Genomic DNA, 4029 nt, shown 5'->3' with positions numbered 1-4029 from the left:
AAAAAAAAAAAAAAAAAAAAAAAGAGGGGGGAAAGTTTAGAGAAAGGGAAAAAAGAGAGTAGAACTTTTATTATTCTATACTTCAAGGAAAGTTCCTCTGATCGCTCCCCTAATTCTTTAATGGAACTATATTTCTGACTGTTCACAAACTCAAGACACTAAAGGGTTTTGTTGCTCTTTTTTCAACTTATGTCTCTCCCTTATCCCCTGGGTTCTGTGAGTACTTGCTTCAAAATATTGATCCTTCATCCTGTCCTTTGTTTTCCCACTTCAGGCCTTTACTTTTCTTACCTCTACTCTTAAACTTCGCTTCTGTCTCTTTAATCATTCCCCTTCCAGTTCATTCCAAGTACTGTGAACAAATAAATTTTCTTCAGACAATGGCCCCTAAGACAAATACTACTTATTGTCTAACACAAAGTTAGTCTTATTCTTTTCACTTAGAACAAAGGCACAAAATCTTACTTAGTTGAAACATATACTCTACAAATATAAAAGTAAACTGAGCCTAAATCTTAAACCTTAAATGTTTTGCTAAGAAATTCAGGCTTCAGAGAGCATAAAACATACACACACAGAATATTCTCTATTGACTGTAGTCAGAAGCAAACTCTGTCAGCTGATAGCTCTGATTCTCTGATTTATTTATACTGTTTTGAAATATGCTTTAATGCCTATTTTGTGTCTCTGTAAGGTCAAACACTATGTCTTCTCATATCAATATCATAGCAACATCTACTTCAGATACATTGATCAATTAACAAAATAGAAAATATAATACTGATATATTAAACTCATATTGTTTTCCAAATTGTACTGGAAAATACAGATCACTTGCATTTTATAAATAATATGTTTTGTTTGATGTTTTATTATTCCCTTATTCTTTTAATCTACAGTGTATCTTAGAAAATACTTTAAGTTCTCCAATAATTATTGATGAATTGTGCTCAAATTTGTTACTCATCCTTCTCTAGCCCTCTTGGTTTTCTCTATGTATGAAACCTACATGCTGTCCTTCATGGCAAGGAAAATTTCTGCAAAGTTTTAAAATGTTTCTTAAAATTCCTAACATAGAGCCATAGAATATTATAGCTACAAAGCCTGCGCTTATTAGCAGTAAAAACTAATTTTATTGCCTATAAGTAGAGGTATCAGTTTGTTCTTTTAAATTATTACTATATCACACATATAGTAAAACTACAATTTGTCCAGCAGTGTGCACATTTTTTAATTAGATTTAATTCAATATAGAACCATCTAAAATATCCTTTTAATAATTTAAACTAAAACAATTATCTGTAAAAAAAAAACTTTTTTATTCTGTTTTATGGTTAAAATGAGATGGCTACATTTTTTTTTTAAATCATGTTTCCTCATCCCTGTTTTTGTTAAGGATTATAACAAATTCTTGATTTGTAAGGATATTTCATAATTTATGACTTTAAAAATCTGTGCTGCCATAGCTTTTCTACCATTAACAGAGGATTTTGTTACAAATAAATAGCCTAGTAGATTTATTTTTCTCTTTTATTTAAACAGGCCACATATTGGGGATTTGTCTTAGAAATATGCCAGTTTACATCAGGATGATAACATTTTAATTAACTTATTCATAGCTTGATCTTTGACACTTTGATTTTCTGAAATTAGTGCTTTATGTTCCTATAAAAATACAAAAATAATTGTAATAGAATGGCATGATTTTATGCATTTGACATTTAGAAAATAGTGATTGCCTATTAGATGGTAGGCTAATTTTACTGACAGTTTTGACTCAGCTGTGTCTGGTTGCCTATATGCAGTTATTGCGTCCATAATTTTTTTATCACAAACAACTGGTGGCAATATGTTGTTTGGAAAACAATTTTTCCCATTTTAAAAAAGTACACTGATGTATACATCATTAGCAAAATGGTGGAATAAGCATTTTCTACTGTCATCTTCTCACAATGCATTGAATTTGAAAACCACCAATGGACAAGAGTATATTTGTGGGAATCTGGGAGTAGAGCAGAGATATTTCAGCATACCACTTGAGAAAAAATCTAAGACAGGTGCATTAAAGAGGGTAAGAAGAATAGTTTCACTATATCTCCATCACCCTTCTCCCAAGGCAGCACAGTTCTATGCCAAAAGAGAACCCCTTGGCATGTGATTCCTCCCATAGGGGAAAGAAATGTGTAATGAGTGAGCATCCAGCTTCCCCAGTTCTGCAGGACACTACCCAAGAGCCCCGCCTTCTCAACCCACCTAGAATACTGAGGATATGAGTACAGCTGAAAGGCTAAGAGAGGCTGAAAGAAAAGAAGTGAAGTAGGGATTTGTAGCAATCAGTGCTTAAAACTAAACAAAGGGCTGTACTCCTATACACTGCTTTTCAGACTACATTAGGAGACCTGTCCACTCTTTGAGACCTCTCATCAGTTGACTCACACCAATTGGCACGTGGGCACCACCAATGCTCCATGCACCTCTTCCCTCCCCACGGCACATTCCCTGTGTGTGCCCCGTAGATGGCAAATATGAGCTTTTGAAGATGGCTTGTGAGTATATTCAATTAGCCAGATTGACTCTGCAGAATTGAGAGAAGGCAGGCAAAATTGATCATTTCAGGGCACTGCCTTAGGGAAAACGAACTGGAGACTCTAGGCATCCAGCCTTCTTGTGGAGAGCAGGAGAAAGCATATGATCTTATCAGTTCTCCCCAGCCCCACGAGGAAACAAAAGGGTCAAGTGGACGCATCCATAGAAAATGTCTGAAAGACCTTCAGAAACCCTAGGCTGCTGACTGGGGAAGTAATTTCTTGCCCAGAGCCAGTCAGTGAAGACTGGAAGAAGTGACTGCTTCTTCAAATGTGAAGATAGCAGGAGGAAGTGACTGCTTCTTCAAATGTGAAAATAGCAATCAATGCAAGACTTCAAAGAAATTTAAAAACCAAGGAAACATGGCATCACTAAAGGAAAACAATAATTATCCAGTAATTGACCTAAAAGTAATGGAAATCTATAAAATAAATATTTGACAAAAATGCAAAATAATTGTTTTAAGAAAGCTCAGTGAATTTCCTTAACAAGGAAGTGAACAAGAGAACACAGATAGATAGAAAGCAAAATTAAATTTTAAAAACTACATATACACATGAACAAAATATGAGATTCAACAAAGATAAAATCATTATAAAAGGAAAAACTGAAATTCTGGAGCTGAAGAATGCAATAAATAAAATAATAAAATGAAAAATGAAATCGAGAGCTTCAATGAGAGACTTGATTAAGCAGAAGAAAGAATCTGCTCATTGAAGACAGGGCACTTAAAATTATTCAGTTAGAGGATGGGAAAAAAAACTTAAAAAGAACTTGAAAAGCTTACAGGACTTGTACCGGCCACCATGAAGAGGAAGAGTGTAAAGATCCTGGAGGTCCCAGAAAGAGAAGATAAAGAGAAAGGGAGAAAAAGTTTATATAAGAAAATAATGCTTGAGAATTTCCCAAATCCTGAGAGACGGACATCAAGGGTACTTGAGACTCAGATGGCAGATAGGAAGCAGGGCTAACTTCCAGCTTTCACTTGGAAGGACAGAACAGCGTTGTGAAGACAAATCATGAACTTTTGTTCCAAGAACTACCACAGGAGCATTCCAGGAAAACCAAAGAATTCAATGACCTTTGAAAGAAGTGGCTTGTGGCTGCAAACTCCATGAGACGGTCAAAACTCTGAGTGCCCAAAACATGAGAAGAGTAAAATTCACCTCCAAATACACACTGGGGAACCTGAAAATCCAGATCACGGAAGAAGCATTTAAATTTACTTAGAACTTAAAGGAATTTAGAGGTCCAAGCAAAATATAAAAGTAGAAGCACCAGCAGGAATAGCCGTGTAGGCACTCCCAGTTCCCAGGGAAGCCATCTCTGACTCTATCTCACAGTATAATTAGAGAAAATCTATAGGGAGAAGGAAACATCAGCTGAATTCTGTAATAATTTCAACCGTGTGTGAATTTTCCTGAGCAGAATCGGGGGGAGGGG

The sequence above is a fragment of the Rhinopithecus bieti genome, unplaced genomic scaffold (genome assembly GCF_001698545.2).
Source record: "Rhinopithecus bieti isolate Rb0 unplaced genomic scaffold, ASM169854v2 scaffold_28493, whole genome shotgun sequence".
NCBI lineage: Eukaryota > Metazoa > Chordata > Mammalia > Primates > Cercopithecidae > Rhinopithecus > Rhinopithecus bieti.
Note: the sequence above shows the minus strand (reverse complement) of the source record.